The sequence below is a fragment of the Poecile atricapillus genome, chromosome 2, assembly GCF_030490865.1.
Source record: "Poecile atricapillus isolate bPoeAtr1 chromosome 2, bPoeAtr1.hap1, whole genome shotgun sequence".
Classification (NCBI taxonomy): Eukaryota; Metazoa; Chordata; class Aves; order Passeriformes; family Paridae; genus Poecile; species Poecile atricapillus.
Window position 1 is genome coordinate 106,767,813 of NC_081250.1, and position 13,664 is coordinate 106,781,476.

Here is a 13,664-nt window from a genome sequence, read left to right on the forward strand (position 1 = left end):
TCCCCTGTTAGCTACTATGAAGAAAATGAACCTCACCCCAAACCCTTGGTTGCTTCCAACCTTTGCCATTCTGTGATTCTGCAAGTACTTAATCCAAGAGAAACCACTACCTTTCCAGTTGAGCCATATGTTTTTTCCTCTTCTCCAAGACGTGTTTCCTACCACCTACCAAGCCTGCAAGTGTTTCCAGTGGTTTCACAGCCCTTCCTGGATCCTGACAACGTGCTCACGTGGCTGTCCCTGAAAGGCTGGGGTATCACACACCTCTCTGTGCACATATAGCAATGGTCAAACATAACAAATGTGTAATGCAAAGACTAATCCCTCTTGCCAGTCTTTTCCAAGCATAACACAAGTTCCTCTGCTCTGTTGAGCCAGATTCTCTTGGGCTCCAGGGTGCTTTTTTGGAGTACTCTTTCTGGAGGGAAAGAAACTACATTAAGAGGTTGTAACTCTGTATTTCTCAGAGCTGTGGGCTTGGTCTCCTCAGGAGAGAATCCTTGATTCAGGAATTCACTTCTCCCTTCCTGTGAGAAGCCCTGGGTTTGTTGACTTTCCCAACACATTGCACAGGCTATCCATTTACTCAGGCTTTTTCTGAACGGGTGGGTTTCGTGTGGAGGATCTTTGACATTTCCTTGTGCTTGCATTTCTTTGAAAGACATCCCTTTAAATGCTTACAAGTTTCCAGGCTAAACTACTTGTCCCTTATGACTCCTAAAAACTCGTAGATAGACAAAGATTAAAAAAAAAAATAAAAAAAAATTACTTTCCTCCCCACACAAGCCTCTGTACCAGTGCTTTAGCAATTAAGGGAGGAAACCAGACTTCCTCCTTCTCAGTGATGCCAGACGTTGCTGTCCCAGTCTTTGGCAGTGCCGGTGCAGGAAGCGTCCCTCATCCTCAGGCCCTCACATCCTTACAGTCTGAGGAGAAGCTGGCAGATGAGTGCTGCAGGGCCAGCCTTACCAACAGGAACAACCTCCTGTGGAGCACTTTGGAGATCAAAAAGGATGTGCTGTTATTAGCTGGGCTCTCTACCAGCTGCAGCAGGACGACAGGGGCCAAGGCAGCACCAATCCTCCTGCCCAGGGAGGGGAGGGAGGAAGGATGAAGGGAGCAGAGAAAGGGAGAGTTTTGGACTGAGTTGATAGCAGAACAAAATATTTTTCAAGTTGTAAATCTATTAGATAAACTAATGTCAGGCTTTATGAGATTCCAGATGAAATGCAGGAATATGCCAAGCTTCTAATTTTTATTTCCAAATGTTGAGTTAATTTGGATCCAATCTGAGCCAAATTTTCCCTTAGTGCAAGCAGGTGCAACTCCACTGGATTGAACAGAGTTACACCCACTTACAACAGGGATGGATTTATCCTGAAGTGATTTAAATAGGGCAGAAAAGAGCACACATGTTTCCAGTGTTTCATCTTTGAACCATGAATTGAAATCTGAACATGAATTGAAAAAAAGTGTTCTCAGTCTCTCTCACACAAATTTGTGGCCTAGTGGAAGGCTCTACTGAAACACAAGAGCTTACTATCTTTCCTTCTTTGGTTCATTTGTTGCCACTTTCACCCACTTTCTTTTCTTCCTCATCTTTGCATCCTGTAATTAATCTGGTATATTTTTTTGCAAAAGACATACTTCAATCGTGAATGAGGATTTTAATTTTGAATTTACATTACCTAGATATTATCTAATTTCCTTCAGATTTCAGTCTAATTAGATATCGAAGTAATACCTAATTTGTAATTTTCACTGCAATTTTTGTTGGCACATTGTTTTTCCGGTTCTTTGTATTTATTTAAAATAGAAATCAAATTATAATATTGGGAAATACATGCCTCCCACCAAAACCAGTGACTGTTACTTGCTTCCCTGCTCATTTAATAGTAAGACTGAACATAGAAAACAATCTTTTTTGTAGAAGATAATAAATCATACATTGACTTGACACACTGCTTCTTGTTAAGACAGATAATAAGTATATAACCACAGACAGAGTGAAAAAAGTAGATACAACTGTTTCCTTGAAGGGTTTGGGGAGGGAGGAGAGTACCTGTTGACTAATTATCTCCATTTTGCAGTTTTTTTCTGTCTCCTGCTTGGGATTTTCTCATCCATAACACACTGAACTCACACATATCTCACTGAACAGTCTGGCCCTTTGGTTCAGGTGAGAGGCTGCATGGCAAGATGGCAGGATGGCAGGATGGGAGGATGGCAGGATGGCAGGATGGCAGGATGGGAGGATAACGGGATGGCAGGATGGCAGGATGGGAGGATAACGGGATGGCAGGATGGCTGGATGACAGGATGGCTGGATGGCAGGATGGCAGGATGGCTGGATGGCAGGAGGGCTGGATGACAGGATGGCAGGATGGCTGGATGGCAGGATGGCAGGATGGCAGTATGGCAGGATGGCAGGATGGCAGGATGGCAGTATGGCAGGATGGCAGGATGGCAGGATGGCTGGATGGCAGGATGGCAGGATGGCAGTATGGCAGGATGGCAGGATGGCTGGATGGCAGGATGGGAGGATGGGAGGATGGCAGGATGGCAGGATGGCAGGATGGCAGGATGGCAGGATGGCAGGATGGCAGGATGGCAGGAGGGCTGGATGGGAGGACAGCAAGTGCTGCCCACGGCGTGCAGAAGGGCCTCAGCTCCTGCGTGGTCCTCACAGACCCAACAGCAGCTCTGGGGGGCAGCCAGCTCTGGCTGCTTCTGGGGATCGGTACCACCTGGCTTTTATTCTCCAACCCAGATATTCACAGCTCACAACCTCTGACTCTTGCTCTGTGCCCCTTGGGTGCGTGCAGGACGGCTGTGTGTTATCCGCTTCCTTCCTCCATTGCCCCCTGCCACAACACGGCCGAGGGAGCCCCACAGTCCCATTAAGGAAGGAAGCCACTAACCTTCTGCCCTCTGCCTTTGTGGGAAACAATCTCTGAGCCTTAAATGGCTTATTTCATGCAAGGGGGTAGTGAAAACAAAACTCCATGCAATAGGTTGCCTACCTGTGCCTGGTAACATGTTCTGACCAGAAGGTCAGCTATTATTTGAATGAGTAACAATTTTCCCCATTTCAGCATGTCTGCAAGGAGCCCAGAAGTGTTCAGCATCATAGTCAGGTTGCCGGCAGATCCCTCCCTGCCGGTCATGGGTGCACCCTGGGACAAACACCCACGTTCTCCAACACCAGGACAGTTACACCAGGCTTTGGCCAGTCCTTGGCACAGCACTTCACCAGCTCTGGTGAAGATGAAACTGGGCCTGAGCAAAAGCTCTGAGTTTACCCAGAGGAAGGAGAAAGATGCAGTGCCCCATGGGGATGGAGGCCTGTGCAAGCTGAGACACTTTCTCTGCTCTGAGGTCTCCTGTGGCTCTGCTGATCCAGGCAATGCACACCTGGCTGCTGGCACCAAGGCTGTCCAATCCAGTCCTTCCCACTCCTCCAGACAGCACAGCTGTCTAGTGATCTGGCTGGGTGAGAGTCCAACATCTTCAGAGCTTTCAGAGGAAATTTGCTGTTAAGCAGTGAATCCTTAACAGCTAGGAAAATATGAACCTTCATGAAGATGCATATGAGAACATTTCTGGATGTTCCCATATGACAAGATACTCTGTTCACATTATAAATCCAGTAATTTATTCTCCTTTAATTTCAAGTGATCCAGACAAAGCAATATAGATAAAGGTTCCAGTGTCCCTGAACTCACAGCACCCTTTTTAGCAACAATAGCAGCTTTGGCTGCAGAAAGTACTTTAGGTTCAGGCCTGGAGGATGTTAAGCCTCATCTTGCACTTCCCCTTCAGCCATCCCTTTTGTTACTCAGGTTAATATCCTTGGCTAGAGCAGCTCATGCTGAAGGAAAAGGAACAAACATTTAGTCTTTTAAATGATCAGCCCTATAGTTGCTTTTTCTTTACTGCTGAAAAATTTTACCAAGTCTGTGTTCAGCATAAGACTTAAAAGGATTCCTATCTCAGGCACAAATGGATCAATATGCTCTTAGAGTTCAGTGAGACAAATCTGTGCATATGTCATATCAAAAGAGTGGTTAAAATGAAGGAAGATAGAAATAAACCCCAATAGTTATATAATTTCTACATTTTCTTGCCATAAATTTATTACATTTGAAATAATAGAAACATGCAATGGGCTGTACAGGTATTCAGTATATGATATTTATCTGGTACCAAAATCCTTCAGGATAAGTTTTCTTTAGAGGGTTGATTGTTGGCTTTTGGTTTTGCTTGGTTTTTTTTTATTCTGCTGAGTTGTACATAGAGACCTCAGCTACACCATTGTTTGAAGGATAATATAAGTCCTTCCCACTTGGAAGGCTAAAATGGATTTGACAAGCAATGGTCCAGGCTCACTCCCATCTGTGACAATCTTTCAAATGATTCATCATCTTGAACATGGAAGTGACTTGATGATGTTATGACTTTCCCCTAGATAAGACAGCCAGTTCATCTGAAAGCAATTGCTCCAACTGACTGTCATGCAGATGCCTCAACAGTGACACTGGGCATTTGCTAACATATTTTAATATTTTTTGTGTGTGTTTTTACAGGCAGTGGGATCTCAGACCTGGGTAGGATGCTGGTGTGGAGGAGCGTACAGTGTCTGCAACACTACCACACAACATCCTTGGTTAAGTAACTAGCCTTTACTGTTCCATTTATTTCTCAGCCTAATAAAGCTCAGTAATTCCCAACTTCCATTGATTTTGAATAAGTTAAACAATGTAATTTCTTATCAAGTCATAGTTTCCATTTCTATTAATTCTTCTAGGAAGCTCAGTAGAATAAATTAATAGTCTGACAAACCTTGATTCCTACCTGCAACTCAATGCTTCAGCAACCCTGCTTTGGCCAGGAGGCTGGGCCAGGCAGCCTCCAGGGCTCCCTTCCAGCTGGTATGACTCTGTGAGTCGAAAATGTGACTCTCTTACAATGTACCTATGCTTCTGGCACTCTGCAGGTCTTTTCGGAAACCTGTGTGGGTTTGGCTTAGCACAGCTATCAATACTTTTCTAAGTCAGTCACATTAGCCCTCCCCTTCAAAATTTAATCTTGTTACCCAATTTGCCTCTCGCAAAGAAATATTTCCTGTAACATCTTCTAAATAGTTCATGTTTTTACTTCAGTCACTGCTGCCCCTGTAACTTTGAGGTAAAAGCCTGTCATCCCTGAAGTTAATATGCATTTGTTCTCCCTTTTCTCATGTCAATAATGCTCGATTCTCTCAGAGACATGCGGGCTTTGGGGTCTCTGATTCTTAATCAGTATCTACTTAGTGTCTAGTCACTGGGAAGAGACTCATGGCTTAGGCAGGCAGGGGGCACAGAGTGTCTCCAAAATATCCAAAAGTCAGTTTTGATATCCACCACTATACACACATCCTGCCTTCTCCTTCATTCAGACCATGCTTTATTGGCAGAGCAATGCTGTCCATTTCCTGTGAGCATGTGCAAATCCTGTGGCTGGATTTTCTTCCCTTTAAACTCGGCCAAAAAGAGCAGTTTTCACTTTACAAGTGTTGTCCAGCTGATGGGCACAGGCAGAACAAGGAACGCCTCCCAAAGCAAAGTGTTTGCTGCAGGCTCTGGGGCATGTGCTAAGAGAGTGATGAATTCCCATTTCCTCTGAGAGAGAACAAGGCAAACTCTGCTTTTAAAAGTACTCAGATCTGTTAAATATGTGCACAGACACTCCATTTCCTCATAAATAGACACAGATAAATCAGTAGTACACAGACACCAGTTCTGATACTCCAATAGAGCTGCCACAAGTGAAAGAGGAATTTAATCTCATATTTTCATAGATCTAATCTATCCCATTCCTCTAGTTGCTTTGAAATATCCAATTACATCTGACTTAATAAAATTGGAAGACATTTATTACCGTCATTAGTGGCTTGGGTTGAAATCAGCTGTGAAATCATGTGCACATTGACTTGCAGAGAACTGAGCAAGCCAGAAACCCTGGGAATTGATTTTCTAAATGGCTACAGAGCCCTCTTATTAGATACAGAGCTACTGACATGTATGGCTGGCCTGGGCTGTGGGGCAAGGAAAGGCACAAGAGAAATGCTCAGTCCTCTTTCCCAGGCCCCTTCTTGTGTCTCTGCCCTGAGCTGAACCGTCTCCCATCTTCCATTGGAGAGAGGGAGACTGAAGCTGTCAGGGAGAGATCAATCTTTGTTACTTAAAACTGGGTTATTATTTCTGCAAGTAAGAAGGCAAATATAAAAGACAGTTGCTAAAACCACTAAATTGCTATTTTCACTGTAAGTATAAGTTTATAAAGAAAAACTCTGAAAAGGGGAGAACATGAAAATACCTCATTTTCTCACACATTTTAAGACAGCCAATGAGACTGAACCATATGTGAGATCTCAGAAAGAGTATTATTCCACAGCATCACTCAGCTGTCAGATGTCATACTTATTCATTATCAATTGCTAAAATTCCAGAGCACCGTCTTATTGTGGCTGTGCTTCCATCCTTCGTAATTTACCCATTAGGCTGCAGTGTTTTGTTCTTCCCTGTCAAGTGTTGCCACGGGGAATTTCCCCATCATGATCGCACAGACAGCATCATGTGAAAGGACTAAAGATGTGCCCAGACATCCCCAGTTATAGACAGCTTCAGGGGTAGACAGGTGAATTTTTAGTTTTTAGTAATTCCTGCAACAGGAAAAGCAAGACACTTAGCAATGAGCAATTATGAGGAGTTGCTCTGAGTATTGCCTGTGGGGTGAAAAACTAGTTACATACCTGGGCGTTTTGCTGCAAGAAATGTTTTCCAGAATGTGTTACTGTTAATCTGTATTAATGCCTGCAGCATTTCACAAATCAGTCCATCCCCACACCATGTCCTCTCCTATTTATTCCATGTCTCAGATATCCATCTGTTGAAAGAAAAAAAAGTCCTTTCACTCTCTCACAAAGATGTTGGGAGGAAAATATATTAGTGATGAGGAGGCAGTGTAAATATTGCAGTTACTGGTCCATGCAAACCTCTCAGGAATAGGGGACATTTTTATACCTTTGTGGATTCTATTTTTAAAAGAAGCTTCTCTTTTTGAAAAATAAGACTCAATGAGACAGAGGCAGAATTTTCTAAAGTCTCACATTTCTGTTTCACCTTACTGTTGGTAGTTTGGCAGTGTCATTAAACAATGTAGATAGTTAATTATTTTTAGTCAAGCAATGTAACACAGCAATAAAATTTTCAAAAAGAGACCTGTTTTAAAGGTCCATGACCTCATATAAATTGCTAAGTGTCAATAAATATCTTTCAACATGGGTGGAACAATATTTGTATGCTTATGGACAGAGTTATAGAGTTTAGCTTGCTCAAGAACATTAAAGATCTCACGCTTATAGCTGCACAATAAATGTCACCAATGCAACCCATAAAACTGTGACTATTCAGCCTTGATTTTTTCTGAAAAAGCATTGCTGGTTTGGAAAACTGAAAGTCTTAGTGAAAACAGAAAGGTTTTCATATAAAGAAAAAAAAAAACTGGCAATGTTCTTAGTAAAATTTTATTTTCTTTTGATTTCCCTGAAACATAAATCCTGAATCATTGAGCTTTACACTTTCCCAAACAGAAACAACATTATAATAAGCATGTTCTTTTAGTTTTGAACTCCTGGAAGTAAGCTATTATGTGACTGCTTACTAAACGAAGACCACAGAGGAAATTTCTAACTAAAGTTTTCTCACACGGTAATATAATCTCTTGGACAGGAATTACATTTCTCTAAGATGCATCTATACCTGCTACCTGTTGTGCCACCAACAGAAATGTGAGAGGAAATACATCAAATGCTCTTTCTCAAGGACTTTGCAGCTTCATCCTCTCTTTGGATGCACACCCGCTAGGTGATCAGCATGCCAGGTCTGTATGAATGGAGGAGAACATATGCAGAATTATCTCACTGGTATTCCACATGCAATTTTAAAGCTAAACAATGTGTGTCTTTTATATATGATTCATCTCCTGGGAATTCATGCCTTCATGACACCTTTTCTAAAACAGGAAATAAATATGTGTTGCTAAGTTACTTTCATGCTTTGAAAAATCCTGCTGCCGCTTCTATTGTTCGGTTTGTGTTCTGAGGGCTGCGCTCCATCACAGGGATTTTTGTTTTCTCTTCCATAATCAATACTTGCTCTTTTTACCTTTTTTTTACTTTCTGATGGAGGTAAAGTCACACAGATTCCCTGCATGTTTTGCCTCTTAGACCCATACCAAATGTGCCTCACATTGTACCACTTTACTAGGAAGTGCCTAGAAGATGCAGACAAAAATTCTCCAGGCACAGACAAAACTCTTCTGGGCAGTGAAGCACCAAGCCAGGGCTGGTGACCTTATATTCCTCGCTGGAGCACTCTCTCAATAACATGTCGATGTCTGGGCTGGGACACTTGATCCTCCAGCCAAGGCTAGTGCTCTTGTCTAGCAGCTGAAGTAATCTGCATCTCAAGGATCTACTCCCCCATCTTTCCATCTTCAACTTGATTGCACATAAACTTTATACAGTTTATACAGAGTTACTTCCCATGTGTATCTCTTAAGAGCAGCTGTATTAAGGTTAACTAGCTAAGGAGTCATAAATAGGAATGGCTAATGTGATTGTACAAGCTTCCTCCCAGATCCTGGTCAATATTGTAACTCTGACCTGTAATGCACTCTCCTGCAATTCCAGTACTGGGCGTCTCTTAAGCAAATACTGCTAATCACTTCAACAGGTTGCTGACTTTTATGAATTGAATTGCATAGCAAATAGCTGTGACAGTGTGTACAACATTGCCAGACAAGAAAACAACATCATTATGTAGGGAAGAATGTTCCCCAACTCAAGAGAAGAGAGAGAAAATGTTTTATGCTACTTCTTTTAAAAGAAGGGTGTTACTTGGGGTTGCTACCTGGGGGAGAGGGTGTGGGAGAGAGGTTTTTGTTGAGGTTTTTTTGGCATGTGCCTGGGAAGCTGGCACTGAAATGGTGGGTCAGAGACACAGAGTGTACATACATAGATTCTGTCTTTCCATTTTCCAAGATGGGCACTTGATGCTGAATAATGTGTGATGGTGCAATAAAGCAAAGGCAGATAAGAAGGAAATAATGCAAGATACTCAGCCATCTCTGCAGGGACAGAGATGAGAACAAACCAAATGCATGCTGAGACACTGACTTTCTCCCAGGACCCACATGGGTTTCAGCTGCCTCCCCCTCAAGTTAGCTTCCTCCACTGCTGCCTGAGCCTTGCAGCCTCAGGGTACCTTTGGCCCTGCTACCCCAGACAGGCTTTAAAAGCCAAGTTAATTACCCCAGAAAATGAAATATCTTATTTCATCAGTTCTACCTTTGGTAATCTTCTCCCACTTTCTACTTCTTGCCCCAATTAATTTCAATGACTTCAATTTTGTCACACCTGAAATACATTTGGACGCATCTTTCTTGTAAGGTGTGGACTGAATTTACATTATAGTAATTTAATTTTCTAACAACTTTAATATAATTAGCCAGCCAAGCCAGCTAAGCTGTAGATTTCTTTGTGCTGTACATTCAAAGAGCATTCAGAGCAGTTGGAATACTCTGGAAATCATTTCCCTGCAATTTTCAGCAATCTAATACAAATTCTTGGTGAGATGGTACATTAGTCACATATTACACAACATGTCTTTCTCTAATAACTTATAGCAAATTTTAGTTGTACTAAAAATAGTACTTACAGCCCTCATTAGTTATGAGGATGTTGGATAGTAAATTGCTACAAAAAGCTTTCATGCCAGGAACTGCAGCTCCCATGTTTGTATTTGATGTCTGTATTTATGAGACAAATAATGTTTCCTCTTCCAAAACCACAGACCCTGGCCAGAATATCTGGCAAATCTCTCCTGAAAGAAATAGGAGGCAGACCTTGGGGACACAAAGCTCCAGGGCTTGCCCCTGTTTTTGTGTCCCAAGCTTTAGCCAGCTCATGTGTGGGGTTGCTAGTGGCCTTTGCAAGAAAGATCCTGATAATGCTGTCAAGAGCATGACTTTGCAGGGAATCCGTTGCTTTCAAGAGGTTATTTTCAGCATGTGGGACAAAGATTATTATAATTGGCAGCACTGCAGTGAGGTTAAACCAGCAATCTGAAGGAGAATTGTGTTTGGAAATCTGTTTGCATCCAGTGGGAACACAGACAAGTGTTGAGAGAGATGATATTAGTTTACAGAAAAGTGACTGGTGTGAAAAAAGTGAAATGGGAACAAATCACATTCCTAGAATTAAAGTTACACATCCAGAGCAGCCTAAACTGACCTAAGACAGACCTTGGCCACCTTGTCTTCTCATAGTTTGGAAAACAAATCAAGTCATTAGTATTGGGTTGGTCTAGCTCCATGGAGCAGCTTGGCAGAGAGCTGGATGAGCACCTCCCCTGCGCTTGTGTGATGCCAAGATTAGGAGGCGGTGTAAATACTGGTGGCAGAAAGGGGCATATCGCAGTCCTGGTGTCTTCCCTGAAGCTGGTGAGGCCTTCCCACCCTTCCACAGCAGTGAAACCTCCCAGGCAGACGGCAGCACAAACCCCTCATCAAATACACCCAGGGTAAAGTCCACACAAACAGAAGGGGATCCTTTTTGTCCTGTAGAAACTCAGAATGAAATGTGGTACTTGTTTCCCAAGGGATGAACTCTACAGGTCTGGGGAGGGGTTAGAGAAATTCTATGCTGTTCCCTGTGCACCAGCCCTTTTGGTGACAGGCCAGGGTATTTCTGGTGGGATAGCTCAGACGCTGCCCTGCTCATTGAAACCCCTTTATTCATTCTGATGCAAGTCAAGTAAATTGCACACAAAAATTCTGTGGCCCCTTTTTGTGCTTAATTCAGTCTCTTTCTATGTCATGACACAGGGGTCTTTGGGGATGAGTAGGGTTCCCCTGCAGCAGTAATATAAAGAAAACCCAAACCCTAACCTAATATCACTACATACAATTTCCTTGCTAAAATACTATAGTACAAGCTGGTATAATAAGGCACCCCACACTTTATTGTGGTTGAAGGCCAGATCCCCAAAACTCTCTTGCTGCATTCCTCTTTGTCTCAGATCTGATGGATTTTTCTCAATGTGTTGGGGATTTTGTTTTCGTTTGTTTTGTCACCTAAGTATAGTAGTTACCAGAATTTATTTCCATTATTTCCTTTCCTTTCTTTTTTTTATTACCTTTGCAAAGGCAAGTTAAATTAAAATTCTTCCCAGGAAACCTATCTTTTTGTCTTCAAAACCCAGAGGTCTCCTATATAAAAACAGTCTATCCAGACAAACCTCAGACATTTTCTTCATTGGAAGTAGTCAGAAGGCACAGCTCTGTCTTAAGATGTGGTGCAGAAAAAACTGTAACACTCCAAAGCCCACATCACATAAACCTCTCAGTTAATTGCCAATATCTGCTAGGACACCAGAGCAGCAGGACACATTCATGTGACATCCAAAGCTGCCTCATCAGTTTTACACTCTCCCAACCCTCAACTTTTTTAAATGCCAGGACTGAGCTGAGAGTTGGGCACTGTGAAGTTTTCCAGCAGCAAGTGTGCAGGTGAGCTCCTCCTGCTCCTTACCTGGGTGCAGGGAACATTCCCAGACTCACTCCACTGGCGGCGACTGTGAGTAGAGTAGCTTTGAGGAGAATTCCTCAAAAACACTCACTCAAGGACCTCTTTGGCTCCTCAGTCTCCTGCTGCTCTCCTGCTGCATCAGCGACTGGGGAGCATTGCAAAACCACTGCTGCATGAAGGCAAAGGCTCTGGGGAAATCTGTCAGATCTGGGCCTTGCAAATAGCAAGCAGGAGGGCTGGGTCCTGTCCTCCTGCAGCATCACACTTCATTAGGTGGGTGCTACCAGCATTAAAAACAGGGAGTATATGATGAAGGATCTTCCAGTCTTCTTGAAAAACACTTCCAAGGGGAAAATGAGTACTCCCTGAGGGCCAGCAAACAGGTGTTTGCTTTCTTTTTTCTGCAGCCTAGTACCAGCGTCCTGGATAGCACATGGGAAGCTACTTCCCTTATTTGTTCTTCTGAGTTGACCAGATTAGTCTCCTCATCCAACATGCTGAACAAAAGTAATTTGTGTAACAGTCCTTGTTACACAAGGAGTAAGTTACACAAGGATGAGTCCTTTACTCATCTCTAAGCTGTTAACCCCAACCTTACTGGATCTGTACCCCGACCTGAGAATCCTGCACAGGGTGGTAACAATTGCAGATCATGTTGTCAGAACTTCTTCACTATTTTCATGCTTTCTGTGCTTTCTGTCACCTACCTGTCACAGCTCTGCCTTGGACACAAGGTGCCTTAAATTTTTAAATATAGGAATCAAATAAACTGTAATCTGAAAAAGGAGTATAAGGGCTCCCCCTTTCACCAAGGGAAGACAGCTTAGTGATCCTTGGTGAAAATGTCCCTTCTGACGCAGCCCTTCCCATTTTTGTGCAGTAATGAGCCCTTTTTCTCCCTAGATGAGCAGAGCAGGGAGGGTACTAAAAAGGCAAGTCACCAGAAGAATGTAGAGAAGTCCCCAAAGAGCTGTGGCCTGGAAATTAGGCAGAAGATGTCTTGTAGCATTGTTTGTGTGGCTGCTGGGTTTCCCTTCGCTGCAGGGCTTGTGGAGCCTTTTCATTTTGCAAAAATCAGCATGGAGCATCTGGGGAAGTAGCCATACCATTTAGTAGTCCCTGAAACAAAAAAGCTCCATAGAACCTATTTATGTTGACTCTTTAGCTAACAGAAATAATGAATTGAGATTCATTTATACCCTTGTCATAAGATGACTGCTGCCTCTTCCCAGGCAGCAAGTTAAAAAAGAGTCATTCAGCAATTCGTTGGCATTTAGCAGAGCAAAGTAAGTCAGTTCCAAATTGACGATGCTAAACTATCATTGAAACGAGATCAAAATCATTATGGGTGAGACACTGCCAAGTCATGTTGTTATGTTGAAGTGGCATCTCCAAAATAAACAAAGAGATCTTGAGCTTTTAAGCCCGAAATTGTGAGATGGAGAACATGTACTCAGCTTCTAGAGACCCATAGCTGAAGAGCTGCAGGCACCCAGCTTCAACAGGTCCCTGTGGGGGTAGCAGCACCTTATCACTGGCCCTAGGACAGATATCTAAACTCCCTGGGTGGCAGGAAGGTGGTGGATTAAGTTTTGGATCCTCCTTGTGCACATGCTTTGTGCCCACAAGCCTCTTCCAGCCCAGCATGGAGGGATTTCTGGGCTGCACTTTGAAAGTACATCCCTCATGATATGTTCAGTTTTAACCCCTAATTCCACTTTCTGGGTTCTATCACTACTACTCCTTACATGTGCTTGTGGGCATCCAGGTCTGGGTGCTCGTCAAAATTTCCTAATTGCGTTGATTGAACACCATTCCATGAAGGCATATTTTTAAAGAGCTTCATTTGGTGAGTTTTGTACCTCTACTTTATTGACTTTTTCCTGGCAGGCAAAACAACGCTTTGTAAGCCCATATTGCAGTTCATTCACACAACAGTTTACATGTTATCCCAATGAGCCCTTGGAGGGGATGGAAATCCACTGGAGTAAGCTGCTGAGAAACTGGCCTTTATTCACTGCTAACTTCAGCC